This window comes from Anarrhichthys ocellatus, unplaced genomic scaffold, assembly GCF_004355925.1.
Source record: "Anarrhichthys ocellatus isolate YVR2014 unplaced genomic scaffold, GSC_Weel_1.0 scaffold6, whole genome shotgun sequence".
NCBI classification, from domain to species: domain Eukaryota; kingdom Metazoa; phylum Chordata; class Actinopteri; order Perciformes; family Anarhichadidae; genus Anarrhichthys; species Anarrhichthys ocellatus.
The window spans coordinates 770250-796798 of NW_022280036.1; the positions used below are offsets into that span (position 1 = coordinate 770250).

Sequence of the window (26549 nt, forward strand, 5' to 3'; positions counted from 1 at the left end):
GACAAGGCCAGTCATTCACACCAGCTCCCCCAGAGGGCCAGGTCGTATCGCACCCCCCCCATTCTCTCTCTGCACCAGGGTCATCTCACCCCGCAGTCTCTTTTCCCCTTTCTGCACTTCCAACCCACGCACATGCTTCCTTTCATCCCAGCATCTCTTCCTCTTCCCTCGCTCCTGACTTTCCTTCCAACTCGACACCGGCTACCCTCCCCATAACCCATATGTAACTAACCATCCCTCTTTAAATGCACCCCCTTTTTCCAAAGGTCCACCAGCTACCAACCCCAGCTTCCTCCACCCACCAGCTTTACATTAGCCACAGCACTACCCCCAGTACGGCCTTCAGCATCCGCCCGACCATCCCCCGTGCCAAACACGCTCAGGCAACAGATTCTCGCAGGTAACTACATCGACCTTGCCCAACTCATTCATCCATCCACCTGCAATCCCCATATCCCGAGGGCATTAATCACCGCTTTCGGACCCATCGAACTCTCACAGCCACTCCCCACCCGATCCAAGGAACTCACCACAACCGAATTAGTTTACTCCTTCTCCCTATACCGTGATATCATCTGCTCCGTCTTCCCCGACCGCAGGGCCGAGTTGGATGACTACTTGGCACTTATACTCAACCTAGCCTTGCGGTTCGAAGGTAAAGGGTTCTACAACTACCACATCCTATTCGCATCCGAAGCCGCTGGTCGCGTGCAGCAGTTCAACCAGGGAACATACTGGGGAACACTCGACCCAGAACTATACTGCAGAGTTTTCGCAGCTCATGCCTCTCTCAATTGCGAGCACTGCGGCGCACCCTTCCATCCGGCCACCACATGCACCCTCACAGCACCCCTGCCCTCCACCTCAGCTTCCCGTAAACGAAGCCCCCCCGTTTACCGAAGCCTGCCTCCATTACTTCCCCCACCATCCATCACCATCCATCACCCCTAAACCAGAAATCAACCAGCCAACCACCTCCGGTGGTCCCCCCAGAGGTACGGACAAAAGAGGTAGACCAATCCTCTTCCAGGGCGGGAGGATGGTCTGCAACAACTTCAACGACCTAGGATGCCAATCCTCCAGCTGCTGTTTTCTCCACACCTGCTCCTTCTGCGGGGGGGCCCATGCAAGACCAACCTCTCCCCATAAACCAACAAAGCACAGCAAGTGTAAGTATCTCAACACACCAATTAACATCCACGCCCTAGCTTCCGCCCTTAAAAGTCATCCAGACCACCAGTTCACAAGCTTCCTTATTCAGAGTCTTACCCATGGCTTCCACCCAGGCGTGCAGGTGAAGCCAGAATCTTCCTTCACTTGTAAAAATTTGCAATCGGCCATCTCTGAACCCGACACAGTCGACAAGCTCCTGGCTCAGGAAGTCAAAGATGCATTTATGATAGGCCCACTCACTAGCCCACCTTTCCCTATATTTAGAATCAGTCCAATCGGCATCGCTACTAGAAAATATTCAGGCAAAAAGAGACTAATTATAGACCTCTCTTCCCCCCACGGCTCCACAGTTCCAAGCATCAACAGCCTAATCCCCAGCCCGGACTACTCCATGCAGTATACCACGATCGACCACGCCGCATCCCTCATTCGCCTTGCAGGTCCAGGAGCCTGGTCGTCTAAAGCAGACATCACCAGTGCCTTTAAAGTACTTCCCATCCACCCCGACTACTGGCCCCTTTTCGGCGTCCTCTGGAAGGGTGCTTATTACTTCTCGCCTGACCTTCGGATGCAAGAGCAGCCCAAAAATGTTCAATTGCCTTTCCGAAGCACTCTGCTGGATCCTGATAAACGTCCATGAACTCCTGTATGTCATCCACCTCCTAGACGACTTCCTCACTGTCACGCCACCTTCCTCTCCCCCAGCACTCGGCCTCCACACTCTAACTGCCGTGTTCCAGGAACTCGGTGTTCCCCTCTCCGCAGAGAAAACAGCAGGTCCCAGTACATCCCTGTAATTCCTCGGCATCACCCTCGACTCCGTCTCACTCCAAGCATCCTTACCTACCGAGAAAATCAACCGGATTTCATTACTAATCTCTAATTTCCTCCTGGCCCCCAAATGCACCAAACACCAACTCCTCTCGCTTTTAGGCCACCTCAACTACGCCATCCGCATTATCCCTCAAGGCCGAACCTTCTTGTCACACCTCCTTTCAGTCGCCTCCTCTGTCACAAAGCTCCACGACCACGTCACACTCGACAAAGCATGCAAGACAGAGCTAAAGCTATGGCACCAGTTCCTCTCCTCTTGGAACGGCATTTCCTTCTTCTACGACGAACACGTCACCAAGCCGGAAGACATCCAACTGTACACAGACGCAGCACCCTCCATCGGTTTTGGTGGCCTCTATGGCGACAAGTGGTTCTCAGCCGCATGGCCGCCTGAATTTTCATCCCTTAGTCCTTCCTCCGCAATCTCCGAAATGTATCCAATAGTCGTAGCAGCCATTCTTTGGGGGCATGAATGGTCAAAAAAGACCATTGCCGTCTACTCGGACAACAGCGCCATTGTCTAGAAATAATGATGTTCATGCGGAGACTAACTAACGGTTTCAGCCCAGCACCAGTTCATCATCCGAGCCTCCCACATCCCAGGTCACTACAACTCCATCGCTGATTCACTTTCCCGTTTCTCATTCCAGAAATGCAGACGATTAGCGCCAACCTCAGACCCTGTGCCGACTCCGGTCCCACCGTTTTCAGCCACCATCTTCAACTGACCCCGCAACTGGAACACCTAATCTCCGCCTCTCAAGATGCTATCCTCAACAGCGTCACCCCTCAAACACTCTCATCATACTTCACCGGATGGAAACGCTTCAAAGCCTTCCACACCTCTTTTAACCTTCCCTTCCCATCTCTCAACATCCTTACCCTCACAAACTTCATTACTTTTGCCCATTCCCTCCTTAAGATAAAATCCTTCACGATATGGGTATACCTAAGCGGAATTAACTTTTTCACAAAACTGTCCTCAAGAACGCCTTGCGTTCACATATAGCGATGTTACTCAAAGGTCTCCGTAAAGCCGAACCACGGCCTATGCCTAAACGTCTGCCCCTCACCTCTGACCTTCTCACCCGCTGCATCCATACTCTCCGCTCTGGCTACCTCTCTCCCTTCATGGACAAAGTACTCGAGTCCATGTTCTTGCTGGCTTTTTTCGGCTTCCTTCGCTGCTCCGAGTTCACCACCTCAAACTCCGACCACAATCCATCACGACATGCCACCATGTCCGACATCTCAATTCATCCTCCTGACACCGTCATTAATCACCTCAAATGCAGCAAGACCAACCAGTACGGTCCGCCTCAGCCTATCTACCTCTTCCGTCTAGACACATACCTGAGTCCGTATGAACCCATCCGCGATTACTTAATCTCAAGATCAGCCAGCCAAACTTCTCCGCTAGATCCCCTTTTCATCACCGCAACGGGGCCACGCGGTCCTGGTTCCACCACCACTTCCGCTATATATTAGCTAGATCAGGAATACCCCCCGAGTTTTACTCAGGTCATTCATTCCGCTCCGGCGCCGCCTCAGCTGCCTCGAGTCAAGGAATTCCAGACCACATCATTAAGATTCTTGGTCGCTGGTCTTCCACCGCGTACCTCTCCTACATCCGCTCCAACCTGAACGATATCAGAAATGCCCACCGGCATCTGTCCTCATGAGGCTATATTTGGGGACTCTGCACCGCCAGAGATTCCTAAGAGACGGCCCCCACCTAACAGTCTCTGTTCCCACCAGCCGCGGACACCAACGGTCCCCCACCACATCCCTTCATCCCTCTACCCTACATCCCTTCATCCCTCTACCCCTACCCTACATTCCGTCATCCCCCTACCCTACATCCCTTCATCCCTCGACCCCTTCCACTTCCTAAATCTTACAATCATCTCATTACGCAATAAACCTCTAAACTCATACTGTTATTGGCGTGATCCTTGTTAGTGAACATGGTATGTTTATACATGGCACTTGACCCAGTTTAATATAAAACACAATTTTATACAATATATATAGTTGGAGGTCCCTGCTCCATCTCTCTATCAGTTTGGGGGTCCTTGGCCTGAAAAACATTGAAGACCCCTGGTTTAAGGACCTGTACATATACGAACATGTAATATAGCATCAAACAAGTAACAACATTAATGTCTACCTGAGCAGAGAATGACATTCGCTCTCCCTCTGTGTTGTCCTCCCTCAGGTAAACACAGTTAGCTCTGTCAGCATGCTGTAGTTTGCAGTTAGCGCCATTAGTACTGTTAGCTCTGAGCTGCGTGCTCGCTGTCACCATGTTGAGAGCCGTGGAGAGGCAATCAAAATGCTCCCAATTTCAGATCTTGCACCTTTAAGCCTCTAAACATTGAGCAGAGACTGATATAAAATGTTTTGCCTTCAAAGTTTTCTCTGCATTAGAGCTTTTTTTCACATTTCGAAAATCTTGCTACTTAGATTTATGAATGAGATTCTCTAGTGTAGCAGTAGTCAAAATAAGATTAAGTAAAAATATTATCTTATAAATAATAAGACAATTCATAGGGTATAGGAGACAGAAAACAGGGCTATATAACATTGATTCTGTTAGAAGCATGTACTTGCTACAGACAAGTGTATAGTATCACAAATGTATTGTATGTTTTTTTTCTCTTTTGTTTTTGCAAGGATCATTTATTGTCATGCAACACACATTTTCAACACAACAAACACAAAACAAAAACAGTAGTGCATTCCTGTAATTTTTTGAATTTGCACCATAGGGAATGTGAACAGCAGCAACAAAATCAATTCTCTGGGTGGACAATATGGGCGACATCTTGAAATAAAAATGGAAAACATTGTCCATCAACTTTGACTGTGTTTGAACAGCAAACATCATGATGTAAAAAAGAGGAGTCCTCCTCTGTGGGCTTAACAGTCAATCTCCCGGTGCTTTCATCCTTCCATTTCTGCAACTGAACATCAGACAGCCAGGAGCATGCTGGGTAGTGGAGTAGCCTCAGTTCCCTAGCGGGGTTAGCTTAGCCTCCATCTCGGCTCTCCTCCCCGGGGCAGTTTGGTGGCGTTTGGTCCAGCAGGCCTGGTTGGTTGTTGAAACCGTGGGCGCTGATCGTCTCAAAGTCTGCTGCACTTAATCCAATCCCCACTCTTCATTTTCAAATGTTGATGAATGTATTGTGTCATCGGCCATTAGTGATAAACACGATAAAAGCAACAAATCAAGGCAAACGTAGCAAAATTCACTGCCATATTAAATGAGAGTATGGGAGAGTATGTACAGGTAAAGTCAGGCAGCTTGAGAAAATCACAGATTTTAAAGTTAGTTTGAAAGTCAATTAAGCATCCTAAAACCTGGAATTGTCCAACTGGTCCTGATGCTGAATACTTCATCCAGGTGGCTATCCAAAACAAATAGAAATAATTCATTTTCTCTGTTGTCTGCCTTCGGCCTCCAGTACCATGAGCCCATCTGTGATGACAAAACTCTGTGCCTTCTCCAATATTTAGTATCAGAGTACGTCAAATTGTTGATTTATCATCATAGCAATTAAACTAATGTTTAATGTGTTATTGTGGTTTTAAAACCCATAAAATAATGAATTCCCAAGAAACAAAATTAAAGGGTGTCATTCTACTTTATAGTCAGACCTGATGATTCAGAAATGAAACCACATTTGTGTGAATTGCTTTGTCCCTGAACTTCAAATCAATATAACGTCAACTCCATTACTTTAGTTTACTTCAAGTCCAGCCATGTTCCGACTGTTACATTCACTCATGCAGCTGCAACTTTTATGTTTCCAGATACTGCTGGAATAAGAAAGGCAAATACTGTTGAATGAGAAGGAAGCCCAGAGGGCTTGTGGGTAAATTACTATTTCTGCTGTTCACAAAAGCCACATGGCAGCCCTAATATTTATGCGCAGCTCTTAATTGCTGCTCATATGTGTAGTCTTGGATGTGGCCCGTATGCAATATTAATATAAACTGACAGGAATATTCAGAAGACAAGCGTGTGCAGAGCAACAATAACACAAGTTGACACATTTGCTTCTGTTTCCAATACATTTTGGTGACAGTACAGTATGTGCCATCCAGTTGTAACTGAATTGCGCCGTCACCCCAAAAGGCAATGGAATCAGACATTTGGCATTCTTTCCATTGGGTCTCATTGTCCTTCATGCCATTTAGTTTTCCTTTAGGATTAATAAAGTGCACCTCATCTCATGCCAACCCTGGCTCAGCAAAACTACCAAAAATATGACAGATGTCTCGGGTGAATGTCAGGGCCAGTACTCCCCTCCTTCACATGTTAGCGTGTGTATCTGCCGATTTCAGCAATTATTATAACATTTTGAATTTCTACAGTGAATAAAAGATATCAGGAGATACTGGTTTGGGGATCCTCCTCCATGAAATTTACATTTTATGTCTTAAAACTGGATTGTACTTGTGGATGGTTGGTTCTGTAGTGTGAGTGGGAAGAATAGACCAGCATTTTCCAGAAAAACTTGTTAATGAGAACAAACTTTCCTGGAGAGTGAAAAACCCAGGACAACCAGTTTGCTGTCTTCCAAGACCTTTTATACTATGTCACCTGCTGTCTGTGGCCAATCAGGGAGGATCTCTAGAATTAATTCAGTGGCAAACTTCCCTCATTTTAACTCAACTGGTAGTCAAATGCACTTTGACAAAAAATATGAATCGGATGTAACCTCTCAAGAGGCTTAAGAGAAACATAAATAGTGTTAGTGCAGTAGAGAAACAAGTAAGCATTCCCTTATTTGGAACTAATTAACATTACAGCAAGTATAGGGTTGAAAGAGGAGATGTCATGGCTTCATATCGCGGGGTAGAAAACATGCACGGTAAAATCTGCTCTTTACTTTCCAAAAGGCTCACAAGCTGGCGACAGTCATGAAACATAAGGACGATTTATTCTTTTTACTGATGCGATGGCAGGGAGGGAGTCATAGTCGGCTGCTATGGATGACAATTACAATTCTGCAAATATTAAAAAGAACTCTCATAAACGACCATCAGCACATGCTTTTATTTAAAAATGTTGTATTCAATACCATCCGCTATCCATTCGAGCGTACCCAAACAGTTCTGTCAGGCTGATTAAACCAAAGAGCTCCTGACATCATCCCTTTATTTCTCACGGCGTCTGCTGTAACACTCCGACATTGCAGGTCCAGCAAAGGGGAAGTGCACTCCTTCTTCTTAAAGGTTCAGGCTGATCAGGGAATTAAAGTCCACCTACAGAAAACCTGTGTGAGCAGAAAGACTGAACACAAGTGAGCAAGTGTAAAGGAGAGTAGTCGCCCACTGGTCATAGCCAGGATGCACAAACAAATGGTTTAATGGTTTACGAACGTTTCGACATGACAGTCTTATTCAGGGTATCCAAAACCCTGTACGCTCTGCAAGTTTACATCATTTTGTACCATTAATATTACTATAGATAAACGCCGATAAACTTGCTGTAGTTGAATAATCGTATCACATTAAATTCCCCTAGAAACACTTATGATTTCTGTTGTGGTTGGATGTCTTTTGAACCCCTTCTTCAACCCGACCCTTAGACTCCTGCAAAGTCACCTGTGTTACCACTTACTAACACACCAGTCAGTCCCCATTCTATAAGCTGTTCCTCTTGTAACATTAAAAGGTGATATACTAAAGGCTGGGGCATTAGGAAATTGAAACGAAGGGTGAGAAAATAACTAAACATGATATATAATTAATAATTAGGAATTGACACAAGCAATGCAGCTATTTACTCAAGCACTTTCATTCCAAAACCACAGTAAAACTCCTGTTGCAGATATTTGATTACTGTAAATACTGCACATTGAGGCACTTTACTCTACAAAATATATAAAGCAACTGTAGGACACCATCAAATAACTACCAAAAATCTGCATCCATGCAGTGTCTTCCTCACCATTGGATGATTTAAGGAGCCAATTGAGGATAAAACGGTAAGATAAAAAGTTTCAAAAGTGAATACTTACGGTATGAAACTTGCATTAAATTCATATATGCACACACAGTGGAGGAAAAAACGTTTCTCTTTTGAGCCTCTGTTCTGCATAAAGTGAGGGCAGACACTTTAGTATGAAAGCTAAAGCAGCCAAAGGGATCTTACGTTCTTTATCATACTGAAAATATAAGGAATAACTAGCGCCACACTTTGACAAAAGAACAACTTCTACATGGATCGTCAGCTGGTGAGGATGCCAAGTCTTTTGGCACAATATCATGCATAGCCATGAAGTGCGTCATTAAGATGGCTATTACGAAATTCCGGTTCAACCAACCAGCTGCAGCTGATGAAATATGGGACTGACAGTTGACACGTCAATCCGCAGGCAGAAATGAAAAGTCTGCCTTTGTCTTCCTCACTCAGATATCAAGGAGCCATTGGTACAAACAGGACTGTACGTTTTGATCTGCCACCGTCATTCTACATTTCACATGTGCCTTTTCATCTGCCAGGTGCCACAAGTCAAAAGTCCCGTTGTACAACTCACAAACAATAAAGCAAAGCAAACAGCATAAGAAAATCCTAATGATATGAAGTCAGGTTTATCTGTCCATTTCAAAGGAAATTGCTGACATTTACAGGTAGTATAGTAAACTTACATTTGCATTCAGATATCATGTGGACTTGCTAAACATATTACTTACAGTAAAATGTTTAGAAAGTGGTGCACAGTTCAACCTGAGCAGTCGAAGGGCACACTGGCCGTACAATGAACGAGTAACTTGTATTAATGCGAGTGGGAAATGATAATCGTTATGACATGGAGTTCTCTGCCAGGCCCTGAATTACAGCATTGCGGGAGCCCTCGAACCAGTGTAGCTCCACGCCAGAAGGTCAGTGGGTGAATATTTAAATCTCATTAGCATGTTGAATGTTTACTGATGTGGAAACGCTCTATTAACAACTTATGGCATCCAATCTTTAACATTACAGGCCAGAATGTCAAAAGAAAACTTATTGCAGAAGGCAGCTATTTGACGGTGTAGATGCTCAGGAGGATATTACAGGCTATTAACCGAAGCTTACAATCATGTTTGTATGAGCCGACAATATGACGATGGAGAAGAGCTTTGGCTACACATCTATGATGCCCATGTCTATAATGCCTTATAAACATATGATAAATAAGCTCTCATGAATAATTAATTAATTAATGCTTCATACCAATAATCATAACGTAGTATTTATAAGGTCAAGTATCATAATACATCATAATTGTTGGTCACTCTGACATTTTATTTTTTTAAATAACTGTCATACTTAATATTTTATATTATTTTTATCATGCATTATAATAACTGTTATGTTGCATTGTTGTGCTGTTCTAAGTTGTTCTAAGTGGCTGTTCTTTGCTTTAAAGGTGCTCAATATGATATTTACAGCACATCTATTTCCATCCCACGGTGGCTCGCAGCTAACGATAAGTATACGTGTGTTAATAATGCATTATCGACATGGCCGTCATAAAAAATGTTATTGTAAAGGTACATTAGAGAATTTTGTAAAAATGCTTAAATATACATTAATAACATTTTGCTGTGCACTAGTTTAGAATGATATAAATGAATGACAATCTTGCAGATTTCCATTTGAGACTGTGTAATGACAAAACTAAAGTTGCTCCAGAACAGTAAGAAATCCTCTCTTTCAATATTAACAGTAATATATAGTGTGTATGATTCAATTATTCATTAAAAGACCTGCAGGTGCAGAACCACTGTGCTGCCGAGCGCACACACACTTGGTCGCTTTGCATAACCAACAGAACTGTGAGAGCGCCTCGCAGCACAGAGCATTGACCCGTCAATATACAGTTGTAGTGCCGGTCACACTTAGCGTTTCCCACGCCAGCACTAACCTATAGAATATTCATCTTTTTACTCAATGTGTTATGCGTAAGGCACAACATGTCAGTTTATATCAGGGGTCTGGGTGGATTCTCTGAGGAAACGGGTCCTTGAAACAGGCGGGGGGGATTGACCTTGGGTGGTTTGGAAGAAGCCAGAAGTTCAGGAAAAAAAAAACCTAGGGGGCTTACTTATGAAATATTGATGGCAAACATGTCAAAACTTGCACTGTGGAGATTTGCTTGAGATAGACAAATGAGCAGATTTCCTTGACATTGCATCATAGATGACATTTTTGTTTGATGTTATCAAATAAGTCAAAAGAAGTGGTGGAGGGAGGGGGGGAGTCAGACGACGTGACCATAATGTCGAATCACTTTCAGAGAGAAGAAGGTTGTCTGAGATTGTGTTAATATGTAATAAAGAGGAGCTCTTTTGGAAAATACTCATCGTCTTTGCTATTCTACTGATGAACCAGAGGCGGAGCTGCCGCGTGATGTTTTCTGCTTCTCACCCAGGGGTGTCCTAAATGTTAAATGTGTGTTATCCCATGACTGAAGCTGTAGATCAATGCTGGCAACATTTTAAAGAAACTCCTGTGTGCTTCTATGTCATACATCATTATTCATAGTGAAGGTAATAGAGTGGTCCAACCCTTTTCTCTCACTCTCTCTGCCCCCCCTCCCCCCAATTCCCAACTCGGGAGGACCGTGCCATGATTGATGAAAAATCACTCCAAACTGCTTAAGAGAACTTTCCATTCACGACGAAGAAATTGGTCTTTTCTCCTCCGCATGCTCCAACTTGGACCCAGCTTGGACTTCACTCGCTGAGCCTGACAATAAAATGATGATTAATATGATTAATATTGGCCCACATCAGCATCCAATTACACTATGCCTTTGACTTTGATGCTACGGACAGCTAGCAGAATGATATAGATATGTTTTGATTTCTCATGGTTAACTTTGACAACAGTTGGATATTTTTGTTCATTTGTTAATCTGTCCCATGTTGACTCTTTGGAAAATGTCATGCTTTAATGCCTCTTTAACAATTTCTTGTATCTCAGCAAATTTTCCTGGTGGCTAAGACATGACTACGTGTCCCATGAATACTGATTGCTCTATATGGGCTCATAGGCTACTGTCAGTCCTGATGGAGTCTGTACCTGAAAATAAGAGGTCTTCACACTCTAAAAAAAAAAAAAAGTTGAGTATACTTAAAAAGGTTAAGTAACCAGCTGCACAGCTTTTTTGAGTATACTCAACTAAGGGCTAATGGGTTGTGTCAACTTAGGATAAGAAGTTAACTCAAAGTGCTATTTTAAGTTTGTCAAACTTAACATTACTATTCAGACCTACTTATGTACTTAAGTTAACATAACTTAACATATTGAGTTTGATCCTCATGTCTACTCATGTACTTAATTAAAGAACACTTGAAATATCAAGTTGGAGAAACTTGAAATTGTGTGTTCTTATAGATTGAAAACATACATTAACAGCACTGCCCATTTTATGTTGAGTATACTCAAAAAAGCTGTGCAGCTGGTTACTTAACCTTTTTAAGTATACTCAACTTTTCTTTTTTACAGCCCTCATTTTTAATTAATTAGAAATGTACACCGTCAAAGAAATGAAAAACATCTTAAAACACAAAATGTTTAATAACAATAAGTTATTTGCTTGCAAAACAATATTGTCTTTCAATTTCAACACTTGAATAGTAGACAGCAGGGGGTCAACATCCTTATAATCTCTACTTCACGCCATTTTAAACCCAAAGACACCGACTAAAGTTCTCTCCTAATACTCGGTCAAAACAAAAATAAATGCAAATATATGCCTGCATGGCGCTATGTGGCAGTAACAACAATAAACTAAAATTAATATTAAATTATAATACACCTAAAGTGCAGGACCATCAGTGGATAGTTCAGCTGTAATATACAAAGTAGTAAGGCAAATAATAAACTTGTTAAACATCTAATACTTAAGGGTGTTGACCAATTTGGTCAACTCATACCATCGGCATTTGGTCAAGTTGGTGACATTTCAGTCCCTCATGAAAATCCAGCCAAGACCATAGGTGTGGTTTAGATATGGCAGGCTACTTCAGCAAACAGTTCTTTAAGGCCTGAACCCGGGTAGAGCACTGGGTACCAAGGTTCATGAACACCTTTTGAATTACTTCAAAAATGTGTACCGTAAGTCCTTCGGATAGTCCAGGTTAAGAGCCTAGATGAGCCCAAACAAAAGGGCAAATGCGGTTGGGAAGTCGCATACATCCTCCAGGATAATCCGTTCCTCAATAACCAGGGCGATGCTTATTGCTGTTGGACTTGAGCAGACCGTCCCAACGCCATCTTCAACAACTGAGTATTCCAAGTTCAACTCCCTTGACACAAAATTCCTCCGGGTCTGTATTTTAAAGAAACACAAGCATATAGAGACTTTCATAAATATTCACCCCCTCTTTAAAGTTCTCTTTTTTTTCCCTTCCCATTCTGTAACCATACATTTGAAAAGTCAAAATACATTTTTGGTTGGTAAATTTTCTGCAGATTTTAAAAACTAAAATATACCACTTTCATACCATATTCACCCCCTACACATTTGTATTATAGTATTTGAATATTTAAATATTCATACTCTGAATGTCGTGTCTTGTCATTAAATAAATAGAGCAGAATACAGGGAAACATTTGCTCTCACTGTACAGGCTTCCTTCGATTCAATAAGTGACAAAAACCTGAAGGAACTGGAGCAAATCTGCCATTAAACAATGGACAAAATCACTCCAAATCTGCCAGATTCTTACCCTAAAGACATGTAGCGGCAAAGGGTGCTAATGGTGTGTAGGGGCTTTTTTAGTTTTATTTTCTTAAAAAGATTAGCTAACCAAAAAGGTATATTGACTTTGAAAATGCACCGACAGAGAATGACTTTACAATTACAAATACTGCAAAATATGTACATGCATCATTTTTAAGTCAGACAAATCTTCAACAGGTCTAAATACTTTCTGAATGCACTGTATACGAGGTCTCAAAACCCATGACTAATTTGGGCTTTGAATTATAAATGTTACCAGTAAATTTGAATGAGAATTGCTGTTACAAAATGCATGTGATGCAGGCACCACACTCACATGTAACCTTGATGCTACAGTAATATTGCCAGTATTGGCGATATCACATGAAATGAAATGTTAAAAACTGTAAAGTTACACTTATTAAACTATTTAGGTGGAATAACAAAGTAACAGTGAAGTAGAAATGAGGGTTTGATGAAAGTTTGCATTAGTGTTTTCTTGCTTAATGTGCAACCTTAATGACATTGACACATTAGTCTTACCAGATATTTCTTCAGAAAGCCGTCCGGCTTCTCCATCAAAGAACGGTAGACCCCATAGAGCTGTAGACTTTCTGTGGGCAAGCACATCAGTTGTCTGAAAGATACAAAAGGAAGATTAAAAATGTATATATTTACAATAATTATAATTCAAAAAATTCAATGCAAACTATAGAAGACAAAGGCATTTGGCAAAATGCTTCCAGCATTGTAGCATGCATTTCAGGTCGGCTGTATTCACTAACTAAATGAACCCATATTTTACCACTGTATATATGGGCATCATGTTTTTGGACATCGCTTAAGGGTGAAAACACAATAACGCTCTCTTGCTTTTCATCTCCAAAATCATCAATTTGAAATGTCAATTAAGTCAAACAATACAATACACCTGTGAACATTAACGTGTATTCATATTTATTTTGTTAGACAAACTGCAATATTAAAGGGTGATCTGATGGTAAATGCTCTGCTCCAATGTTATGGTTTGCATAGTTGTCCGTTTTATAAATCGATGTCTTGTGTCGGACTAAATAATTGTGAAAATGCCCCTCGTCTGTCCCCCAGTTTTTGTTCCCAGTTCAAATCTAATTGAGGACCCCTGCTATACCACATGCACTTCCTACTTATCGATTACCTGTTCATCAAAGTTGTCTAGAAGGATCCTCATGTCCTTTCCAAGTGTTCCACGGCGTGATCTGTACAGCTTAATAAGCTGCGATTAGTGTGCATCCAATGATGACAGGAAGATCCTCTTCAGGTCCACTCGAGTAATTCTGTAGAACTCTGCACAAAACAGTTTGCATGTTAAGAAATGATGCAAGTTTATGTTCAATTGTATAATTGTCCAAAGGCATTAGGTACATGCTGCTTTCTATTTCAGAACAACCAACAGTAGCCTGTGGATCATTGCACTCTGCAGGCAATTCTTCATCTGCTTCTGGTAGATCAGTTGGAGTTGTTGGAGATATTACAGATTATCTAAAATCATTAACACTGTAAGATTTGTACTTCCGGCTTACATGACTACTGAAGGACATTACTTGTAAATTCACAGTTTTTGAATAGACAACAAACAGTCACATGCTGCTTCAAATTAGCCCTGAGATGGCCTATGCATTTTTCTGGCACACAGAGGACCTTACAGTCACACAATTCACAACAAAATGTGACCTGCACTTTAGGTTTACCAGACTGTTTATGTACTCTTGAAAGGTGGGATTTTAACGCACCAGTTGTCTTGAAAGCTCAGGTGCAGTCTGTAGACAGGCACGGAGTGGTTAGAATCACGCCTGGTAATGTCTGTAATGCTTTCAGAGGACATGTTGACTGGGGTGGAAAAACTTGCATCCAAATCCTATGAAGGAAAGATAAGAACATGCTAACAATGTGCATAGTTGTCAAAACTCCATGCAAATCTAACAGCTTCACATCCCCTTATTATCAAAGTTGCTCAAAGATGGGCAATAAATATTGCCAAGGAGTAATGGTACATTTTTTACTAAAACAGAAAAGCAGTTTGCCATGATTTATTAAATGTACACTGAGAACTGAGAATTTAAAAGACGATTTCACTAACCTCTAACTATGTTTACCTTAAGTGTGTAAAGGAGCTATTTGCAAGTCATTAAAATGGTTTTATCACAATGACAAACAATACTATGAGTGATGGAAGGAAGGGGGTGACCACGAAAAGCAACAGAACTTTCATCCCCCCTTTTGCTGAGTATTTTATATGAGTATTTATGTATTATTTGTTTTGTATCATCAGGGAAGGAAAAGCATAGGTCAAGGAGTCTTACGAGTAACACAAATAAATGGGATGCACAAAAGAATGGCGTGTTGCTTTAAGTCTACTTCATTACCTGGACTGTATCTAGTGCACCTTAATGGTACACGCGCGCGGGTAACTTAAACTAGCAGCCCTCGAGTTTCAATACCACCAACACTAACGAATGGCGAAGCACTTTGCAGCAGCATGTTAGCTAGCTAACAAAAACCAACCAATGTAGCATACGGCGCTACAACGTTGTGCACGTGCATACAACGTAGTAACGTTAGCTTTAGTTAGTGTAACATAGTTGAAGAGGTTCAGGTTAAATCCCGCTAAATGGGAAAAGTACGCCACCTGCTGTTGTAAATGTGTACCTGCACTGAATGGTAGACGCAAAGGACTATGGGTAATCCTGAACGCAACGGAGGATTTACTGAAAGGTAACGGGTCCGTGAATGTCCGTGGACAATATAATGACAACTAACTTTAAAAGTACATAACGGTTGAGCTGGCTTTATTTTGTTGAATATTATGTGTCTTAGATAATATTCGCCATGTTTTTATTAAGTTAACTATACGTTTTTTATGTGTTTTATTGCTAGTAAAAATGTCTCCAATACAGCTAACGTTAGCTAACACTAACTTGATGCCGTCTTTCTAGACAGAGCATGCGCAGTTGTCCGCAAGATGACCCATTCTTCGATGTTGTCCTTTGTCATAAATGCAGGTATGTTACAGTATGTTCTATAGAGTGTGATACTATTTTAAACATGCTAATGTAGTGTTTTCTACAGTCTACATGTTTACTCAGTTATAGAATTGTTACTATAAAATGAAAAAAGGTAACAGTTCAGTGTGAGAAATCTGTATAAATATATTTTTGGTTATATATACTTTTGTAATTCTCCTCATACATTTAAGAGAGACAATTTATGTTCTATTTCGGCTATTTTATTTACATAAAATTAAACCCACTATACGATCACTGTATCAATGTCACCACTGTGTTAGTGTATTTCAAAATGGGTAATCCTGAACGCAACGGAGGATTTACTGAAAGACAGAGCATGCGCAGTTGTCCGCAAAATGACCCATTCTTCTATGTTGTCCTTTGTCATAAATGCAGATGTGGAATAAACCTGCTGTTACCACAAGTCTGACCAGCTCCAGGAGATTCATTTAGCCCGGAGACATCTCACAGAGATTACACTAGTACAGACGTTAACTTGAATATGTGCAAATTCACTCGACCATGCAAAACCGCAAGCCGCAGGTCGTTATCGTTAAATTACACATGACATTATGAACACGTGAAAAATAGGGTAGGGTCCGTCACGTTGTAAACTTCTTAATGTTAACTTTTGCATTAAAAAAAATAACAGGTTAGCTGACTAGCCCGTTAGCTAACACACTCCAGAACATACACAGCCTTACCTTGTTAATTTGTGCTCGAGGTAGACGGCATGCTGCAGCAACACTTGAACTGGCGTGGACCGGCGCGGAATTGCTATCTCTAACCGAAGGCACTGGTGTAGCAGTGATTAGACGTTTTTTCCCCTCTCTTCTTCTTCTTCTTCTTCTGCTGCTGCTGCTGCTTCTTCTTCTTCTGGTTTTACGGCGGTTGGCAGTGTTTTTTTCTCCTCTCTCTCTCTCTTTATTGAACATTGTCAACAGACATTCAGCAGATCATGAACATTCTTACACAAATAAGATTTAGGTATACAAAGTAAATGTCAATCAAATGAAATCTAAAAAAGTAAGGTATCTAAACATAATGATATCAAAAATCAAAGTATCTGAACAGGGGCTAAAGAAAATAATGTTTTATTTATTTTATTTTATTATTTAAAATATATAATTAAAGTAGGATACAGTATATATACACACATACATACATATATGTACATGTATATATTTACTAACATCTACCCATGCACAGTGGCCTTAGTTACCTCAGCAGATGCCCAAACCACTATGCTAAGTTTTCTCGACTTAAAAGTTTCAGTGGACTGCACTCCTTATTAGTAAAGTTGACATTTTGAGTTAGCTCAACTTTTTTCAAAGGGATTTGTTGACTCAACTTTAAAAAAGGTGTTAGTACAACAAATTTGAAGTTGGACTTTTTAGAGTGCATGGGTCAATAAAAATATGCAAAAATCATGCTATTTATTTTCTGCACTTTATTAGAAAAACGAACTGGGCTGAAAGCTGTTGTTGTGCCTTCCATAACAATGGTAGTGTAACAAAAAAATAGTACTGCTAGCTTGTGTAAACATTACCTCAACCGTTTTAGCTCCCTTTATTAGTTACTGGATCATTTATTACGTGATGATGATCTTTTATTTGCATCTCTACTACAAAAAGCTCTGTGCTTACCTCATCTTTGAGTGATGTCCAATTCAGCCTCTTTTTAGGAGCATATGAACTGTGAATAAAAACATTATTATCGGCTCATTTGATGAGTGAAAACATTATCCGCTCAGATCGTCTCTCATCTGGACTGTGGTGGCCGGGCAGTGAAGAAATGTTTAGAGGGACTTCAGCGTGAAACCCAACGAGTGAGGGACGACGAGGCAAACTCAGTCACCAGAAAACAATGTTTGCTTCGTATGTTTTATTTTTTACAAACCGTAGGATGTATTGAATGTCAACGTTTCTTTGAAACAAAAATCCGTTTCATGATCAGCTTCATATGAAACAGCGCAGCGGGGTTACACAACATCCATAAGAACACAACGACCGTAAATAAGTAACAGCCGCCTTTAGCGGACCTTCTTAGGTAATGTTGCATAACAAACAGTTATGCAACCAGCGTAAAGTCAGTGTTGACTTTTGATTTCTCACAGGACACGCACAGCGGTCTCCGGGGTGAAATCAGATGTCGTGCTCGTTTTACTCGTTATTATACCAACTAACTTTCAATAACTGTCACTGCATACACTACGCCACTTGCTCTGTGCATCAATTGTTGTGATACTTCGATTGCTCTCACCATATGTAAAAACAGTTTCATTCAATGTATGTTATGTTTATTATTAACATCATGAAGACGGCAACATTTTCCAGAAAATACATTATTTCTTAAGACTGAAGTGATCACTAGTCACAGTCGGTGGTTCTGGAGAGGTCTCCTCCAGTGACACTGGCTCTGTGTCTTCAAAGCTTAAATGAACATGCCAGGGGTTGTGCATGCTTTTTACATTTTGCCTAATTTTGAAATGATCAGGTGTTACACCCACCTTAAAATCCAGCATTTATTCTGCCATAACACACATCCAATTTTATAATCTCATTCATAAAACAATCTTTTATCGTCAGACGTATGTCTCTAGCATCAGTTTTGGGCGTCATGATATATCAATACTCGTTACTTGTAAATGGTCTTTTCAAACTTCCATCTTCAGCTGTTTTGAGTGTCTGATGACGTGTCTGTCTTTCCCCCAGGAGACCGCTTTTCGCGTCCGACGTGGATGGTAAAGCCTGGTGCGTCTGTCCGTCTTCTACTCTGAAGTCTGCAAAATAATTTTGGTAGATCATTTATAACAATATTCATGTCTGATGATTATTTGTTCAGTATTCTCTGATGTCCAAACCACATAACGTATGAATACAAAGCAGCTGAACAGTGAAGATCACTTCAGCCCGTGAATGCACCACCAGGAAGGATTCACAGATAACTCTGCCATTTTAACATTATTAGAACTTTAACAAAAAAACAGTGCAGACATGTGCTTCATTATGATGCATTAGCGAAGGATGAGCCAGTTTCAAGTCCCGCTCACTATAATAACTCATTAAATAATAACTGAAGCCAATGCGCCCCTCAAAGGTAGGGAAACACATTTAAATTACAACGCCACGTTCATGAATTGCCACTAATAAAATGTTGTAAGCAAATAAGCCTAACTGGGTTGATTGGGCAAAACCAATGGTATGTTCCTTTAGGTACTTTTTCAGTACTTCAGTGGCAATCTGGTGGAAGGTGGGGGAGTAATTGTTTTAAAGTGGAACCCAATGGTGTAGTATATTGTCACCCCTGAAAAAGATATAGCAGTCTGGAGTTCATAGTGTTTCCATAATAAAGACATCTGAATAATGTCAGAGCACCATCATATGACTTTTCTTCAGTCCTGTCTGCATGTCTTGTTCCCAGACATGTCATATATCATATGGAAACCAAAGGATTTTCTTTTCATGACAGATTTCCCCTGATGCTGGATGAGGCTTGGAATAATGCAAATCATGTTGGAAGCTATTCTTAATTGCCAATAAATCAACCTTTTTCTGATGCGGTTGCGACCCTGGATGACAACATGGAGCAACTGTTTTTTGCTTTCTCAGATGCAGCAAAAGCACTGTGTCTTGTCAATTGTTTTCCAGGAGCCTCTGGGAGACCCGGAATATTCCACCTATAGAGATATCATGGCCCTGAGCGGAGTTTTATATGATGTGAGATATATTTCAGCAGTCAATCGATGTGGTACAACCCATCTGGGAAGCCGGGCCTGCTCTCTGCTTGTCTTCTGCGCCTGCCTCCTCCTCTTTCTTGTACATTTCCAGGGAATAGCCATGATGAGAACACTGAAAGGGGGAATTTGTCAATGCATCAGATAAGTTGAAAGGCATCTGAGAGTGAAGTGCAATTACACAGACACCGAGAGGGGGAAAACATGTCTCAGAAGTTGCAGTGGGAGAGAAGAGAGCGAGGGACTACACAACTTTTTTTTATTCTTCCAGACAGAGTAGAAACTACAGCGCCACTATTTCTCAGCTCATGAATTCCTTATGCAATTGTATTCACTCCTTCTTTGTTGTGCTTGTTTTGCTGATTCAATATGCAAACAATAGGTGTTATTTATGGCGTGTTGTAAGCGATAATTGTGTAGGATCCTCATTAGAGGTGTTACACCTGCAGGTATATCTTATTTTCAAAATAATTGGGAGATTCCAGTTTCACACATCTCAATTGTCCACGGTGGTCACAGTACATTATAAATACACGTGCATATTCAGCATTATGGTGCAATACCCAAAGGTTAAAGGTCACTTTCCGTCTTTGCACTTGTTTTTCTAACCCAGTAATCTCCCATTTCATCTCCTCCTGAGCTGTAAGCTGTTTTTATTGGGTCAAAGTCACGGAGTCGAGAGGGGGTCGGAGATATGAAAGCATCTCAGACCCGGCACGTGACAGTTTGTTTTGAAAGATGTATAGTAGTTACCAGGAACATCCAATGGGAAGTGACACTTGCCTGCAGCGCTCTCCGGGCTCCCTGCACAGTCCACATCAATCCAAAAACACAGCCGCTCTCCAGAGATTACTGGCAAAAGCAGCAACAGAGGCAAACAAATAGACCACACTGACTCCGTCCTTGAAACAAGTCCCGTCTCCTTTGATCATTATTACCACCAAGAGGCGCTTATTCTTTCGAGCTGCATGTTCAAAGATTCTCAGTCTAATTGTTTGGGTGCATAGCATCAGGTATGGTTTGACCCTAATTTACCTGAATTCCACAGGAGCTCAGCATGCACTAGAGGCAGCACACGCAAATAGACTAAACACAAGCTCGCCAATTTGACAACATGAATGCGGCATTATTAAACATGCTGCAAATACAGCAAACACAACTAAGCACAGAAAGGCCCTAAAACTTCATGCAACACAACCCCAAAAAAAACACCAGTCAAATCAAGTAGACTATCAGTTGTGTTGGAAAATTAGCTTATTTTTGTTTTCATATTGAGTTATTTAGATATTATTGCAAATATTAACAAGTGTATATATAGTGTAACAGTGTTCGAACCAAGGTCAGCATTGTGTTGGTTCCAGTAAGCGGGTGAGAGAAGGGACAGCCAAGGGCCGCGGGGCAGAGTCGAACCTATACTGCTGCAGTAAGTGCTCGGCCATGGTATGTGGGGCTCCCGCTCTGCCGGGTGGAACACCCTAAAATCTCCGCAGCTCATTTGGTTTTATTGCATTGTATTTCCTTCTTCTAGGTCTGATAATAGCCTGACAGAACTTTCTGTAATTGGGCCGAAAGTCTGAACCGAAAGTCTGAATCAACCAACATGTTTTCACAGAAACAAATCAAACCATGGTTCAATTTGATGCCGACTAAGCGACCAGATGTGACTCGGGAGAGAGTGGAGCTAAGTACAACTAAACGCTGAACATGAAGACGTGTCCAGGTGAATTAAAACGTAACAATTGTGAACAAATAATGGACTGAAAATACAGACGACACCCAGACCAGACGACGCCGCGGTAGCAACTTGTCAATCACAAGGTAGCCACGCCCTAAAGCATACTCTGCTTTATGGAATATTCGACTATAAATGTGACCATAATTTACCAAATGAACATCATGCTGTTTTGAGGAAGACTTGAAAGTGGAGGTTGAGGTCATAAACTCCTGTTTACAATGTTTATTGAGGGAATAAATCAAAAGCATTTTCTACAATCAGACTTATTTTGCAAGTAGAGGAGTCGTCCCCTGATGGCCAGTAGACCAAAGCAGTTCAAGGCCCTTCTTTGGCTTCACTTTTCAGAACCAAGGTCTCCGCCTGGTTGGGTTTGGACTGTGGTCCGAGGGGAGGAGTAAAGTAATTTGTTTATAGTGCGAAACAAGCGTGCACCATTAAAAGAAACGCTGTAATACATGTGACCAAGAAAACAGTCCAATACGATTGACCAGCATGAATACAAACAAATTAAACATGTTACACAACTCAAGACAAGCGGGAGCACCAGCCGCAAACAAGCCGTAACAAAAGAGCAAGTAACAGCAGGAGAAACAACAACAAGAGGTAAAAAGAAAAGTGTTGTAGTTTGAATGTGTTTAGGTGAATGTATTTGTGTGAATTTATAGAGGGTGGAGAGAGAACAAGTGGGAGTCAGTATGAACCAAAGAAGACAGACACAAATAAATAACAGAACTACAATGCACTTGGAGGGCCCCTCTGGTTGGGCTCCAGGAACAAAGAGGTCAAGGATTGGTCTGGGGGCAGGTCAGGTTAGGACATCTCCATCAGGGCAGCATTTTATATATTTATTTATTCTTTTTATTTATTTGTTTGTTTTATCGTTGTTCTTCCTTCTATTGTATTTGTCTCAGCTTGTAGGTCTGCATGAGGAGCCTATTCTGTTGTAAGCCTGTTCACACCTGTAATTATTGTACGGATCAAACTGAAAAGTCAGAAAGTCTGGACCAAACAAGGTAAGAGCGAAAAGCCCCAAAGTCATGGAGAAAGTAAGTCCATGATCCACAAACATGGCAACAACAGCAGCAACAGCTTCTTCATCTGTTTTGCAAACTTTGATTTCTAACTCAGTTTAGTTTTTTCTGTCATCATTTCTGTATTCTGTTGTGTTACTGTGCGTTATCTGCTGCATATGTGTTGTTCAATTAGAAAAGATTGTGTTCTGTTTAATTGCATGTGTTTTCTTTAGTTGCAGAGTGTCTCGAGCCACCGCAGAGTTCAGTTAAGATCAGACGTCTTGGCGGGCTGACGACAAAAGCGCGAACTTGTGTTTCAAAAGCATCTTGTTTGAATCATAAATTATGACCGTGCATTCTGACATTCTTCTGTTGCATGAGGATTCTTGTCCTTTTGTGGCAGAGCCTTTATCTGAGAACTGGAGGCTTGTGTTGAGACCTCACACTTGTCACAAAAACAAGAGTGAAGAAGACAAGTGAGCTGTCTTTATCCAATACTCTGACTTTTGTTTTTGTGCCTTGTCTTTGTGTTATCAGACAAATACAAAAAAACATTTATAATACATTGGGTTAATGGCCAGTCTGTGTGGCAGATGTCCTCTCGAATCCAACACAACTTTCCAAGTCAAACCTTGTGCTGTGGTGTCCTACTTTCACCCCGTCCATCACTCCGAACTCTGGATTCCCTTATTACCAGCAGTCTGTGATAACCGCCACAGTAATGGTTCAGTAATCAGCCTCTTAATTCAGTTGGTTCCAAAAATCACTCTGCACGGCTAATGTAGAACACGCCAAAGCCATCCGATAATGATCTAATCTGTCCTGATGTCTTGATGCCGCGGAAAGAGCTGCACTGTATTGAAGGGTTTCCACGTCACGCTCATTATGTTACGTATTGTCCCAGCTCATCTAAAAGTATGATCATCCTCTTTGCCCTTGTGTTGTGGGAACCATACAAATTATCTTATCAGCGTCATCTGATTATCATTGACAGTGGCTGTGATGTAACCCGCGCACCCTTAATATGAATTATTCATGTACATTTATCTGTTTTAGATATGGAAACCTTTGTTTTCACAAACGCTGAACAATCGGGAGAAAGTTACTGATCACAATATGCTGCATTAACTCATGGAGGTTATGAAGAGTCTGCAGTGCAGTATATCTTTGTGTTAATGTAAAAACAGGCAGAATTGCTTTTTTTTTGCAATAAAATACACACCAGCCATGTCAGAAGATCAGCTGAAGCATTGCACACAGGATACGTTGGATGTCTTCAACAGTGGAAGAAAAGGTCAAAGTGTTAGAAGTGAGAGTGCTTGTGCACACACCACTTGCTCTTGTATAATTATAGCACCTACACTCTGCAAGGCCCTTAACTGTGTTGATACTTGACCACAGTTGAGGCAATCCGTGATGAGCCAGCTGAGGGGCCTGACCGACCACTCTATATGTTGATGAATACGTCGATAAAACAGATGCAGCTCCATCAGAAAGGTCCCATTTCACCCTGTTCCTACTTTTGTAATATTTCCCCCAGCTTGCCTTTTTTTTTTTTTATTCCTCACGTCTCTTACAAATGCACGCCTGCTGCACAAGCACGCCTTCGCCGCCAAGCAAAACGGTGGGGGTTCCTCCACAGCAAAGAGTGGAGAACAGGGGCGAGGAGGAGGGGGTTCTCAGGCTCAAACAGGGCTTTACGACTCTCAACCAATTTGCATAATTGTATGCAGCGCATGCAGAGTGAGTACACAGTGCCAGCATGGATGATCAGTTCTTATCTCCAGACTGCACCTTATAGATAAGAGAAATACATGCCGATATAAAGTAATCTCACTTCCTGCTGCCCGTGTCAAATTATTTAGGAGGACTCGCCAGGCCGGGAGCTTCTGCAGCTGCATGAATGGGCAGATCGTTGCATCATGATTTCTCAGGGCTAAGGTCTAATTCTAATTGAAGTGGGGAGTTTATTATTGGTAGTAAATCTCTGCACATGCATGGAGCAACAGTCCTGTTTTTTTCACTGATTTATTGATTTGAGTCTATAATAAGTAATGATTTGTACATAATAATACTTGTATTCATGCATAATATTTTTACAAGTGATTATCCGTCTTCATAAGGCTCAAGGTTTTATGTTGGGGATGCTCTGTAGCTGTAAAGCGTTGGTGAGTTTGATCTCAATCTTTATTAAGTCTAGGATAATGTACAGTAGTATAGAAGGATTTTGTCATGCAAAGGCTCTGAAGAAAATTTACTTTTTTAATAAAATGATGCCATGAGGGTGGAAATAAAAGCTGTTTTTGTTGGTGCATTTTTTAAATCTCACAGCCAATGAAATGGCTCCCTTGGGATTCCCAAATATCTAACGATCCCTTTCCTCCAAACCTGTAAAAGCGTGCCTATTTCTACATTGAATAGACTCAGGGTTCTTTCTGCTTTACCCCGTCTGGTGTGAACAACTGAGTGCTGGCAATGTGGCAATGGTGACATGGCTTGCGCATTTTCTGTGTCACAGCCAATCAAATGGCTTTCTCGGGATTCCTAAATGTCTCACTGTCCCAGAAAGTTTTCTTCCAAAACCTTTGTGTGTCTGACAGGATGGAAGTTTGGCTACAAAACATTTTTATTTAAAAGTAAGATCTGTCCAAGGAATAATGATGGGCTGTTTAAATAAATGAACAATACGTAGCTTGACTCTGTAGCCCACTTGATGACCCTACTTGAAGAATGATCACAGCTACATCGATCGCGTAGATATCAGGGAGGCATCGGGTGCAGCTGCCCAGGGTCCCAGCAGCTGTCAGGGTCCCATGCAGGATGAAGGATTTCTTTGCAGGTTTAGCATTGCAGCTGGGAAGTCTTGCACATCAACCGTTTCACAGAGAGTCTTCTGGGTATTCAATGATAATGCTGACAGTACTTGTATATATGCTTTATATACCACCTTCCCGCCTTGTGTTTATCACTTACGGTCTCTGTCCGTGATGGTGTGTGTGTGTGTGTGTGTGAACCATAGACTATAAAAGAAGTGGACTGCGATTTTGAAGCCTGAAGTTCAGCATTTTGGCCGTTACCATGTTGGTTATTTACAACCAGTAAATGGAAGTAACTATATTTGGACGGAGGTGACGATATTTGGACTGGGGAACAGTAACCTAGACATGCTATATACGGCTCTCGTAGCAGCAGCGACCTGTCAATCACAAGGTAGCTAAATGAGACCATCATTTACTAAATGAACATCATGCTGTATTGAAAAAGACTTGCAACTAGCGATGCAAGAATTTGAGTCATTTTCTCATAGACTTCCAAACAATCAGACTTCTTTTTGCAACCAGAGGAGTTGCCCCCTGATGGCCATTAGAGAGAATGCAGGTTTAAGACACTTCTGCATTGGCATCACTTGTCAGAACCGAAGGTTGCTGCTTGGTGCGCACGTGCGGCCCAGCTGTCCATGGTGCTGATCAAAGGCTGGTTTGCAGGATGGGAGTTGCATGGTGACGTAGCAATTGTCTGCTTTGTAATTGTCTGTAGTGGTTGTGTGTGTGCACGAGTGTGCGCTTAATTGAATTACACTGGTGGAAAAAAACATGTTGAACTGCAGAGTGACACTATAATCAGACAGATTTAATGGAACCATAATGGAACATCTAAAACAACAAAGCAGCTACAAACCAGAAAACATAACCAAACCAACTCACATCTCGACACCCTGATCCTCACGTACCCTCCAGTCACTCCTCGCCAACCTCCTGCCAGTGCTCCACCTGTCTGACGCTGTCCTCCTGCCTCCCCTCAGTCTCTGCCTTGCCATTTTGCTGTTTCAGGCAGAGGAGCAGCATGCTGATCATCATCATCATCATATTTATGATATTTAGTTTATTTAGAATTTGTTGTATGTGTTTACTATTCATTTTATTCGTTATTCCTTTTTTGTTTTTTTTCATTATGTGTGTTACATGTTCAAAATAAATGCATCTAAATTTTAAAAAAGTGCACGATATCATAAATGAAGTAACATATTGCTATATATGTGTAACCTTACGCAAGGTAATAAACAATACAAAATGATAGTGATGAATCTCATCTTACATTAACAGTTTTAAAGTGCGAAACTTTACTGTTCTCGTTCACTCTCATCAACCTTGTTTTCAGTCCCAGCGAGCAGCTGTTTTATCAGCACAAAGCTCTCATGAACCTACTGTTCGCCACCTGCCCAGCACCTAACGACAGAAGAAGAGAGTTAGCGGCTAGCTGGTGAAAACAGTAGAGCATTTAGCAGCT

General features: G+C 41.5%; 1 long non-coding RNA gene and 2 pseudogenes across 2 annotated transcripts; 2 read left to right on the top strand and 1 right to left on the bottom strand.

Moving 5' to 3' along the window:
- Nucleotides 1-1039: 1039 nt before the first annotated feature.
- On the top strand, nt 1040-2735 carry LOC116382900 (uncharacterized; annotated as a pseudogene).
- Nucleotides 2736-2740: 5 nt separating this feature from the next.
- LOC116382901 (uncharacterized) lies at nt 2741-3689 on the top strand (annotated as a pseudogene).
- A 7887-nt stretch (nt 3690-11576) lies between these two features.
- On the bottom strand, nt 11577-16557 carry LOC116383117 (uncharacterized). 2 transcript variants are annotated; one of them, XR_004212754.1, is made up of 5 exons: nt 16483-16557; nt 14507-14631; nt 13912-14060; nt 13278-13348; nt 11577-12341 (listed from the first exon to the last, which is right to left on the bottom strand). It is a non-coding gene; the product is annotated as an uncharacterized LOC116383117 (long non-coding RNA). The 2 variants fall into 2 exon arrangements; XR_004212753.1 differs by having other exon boundaries at nt 13278-13371.
- Nucleotides 16558-26549: the final 9992 nt, after the last annotated feature.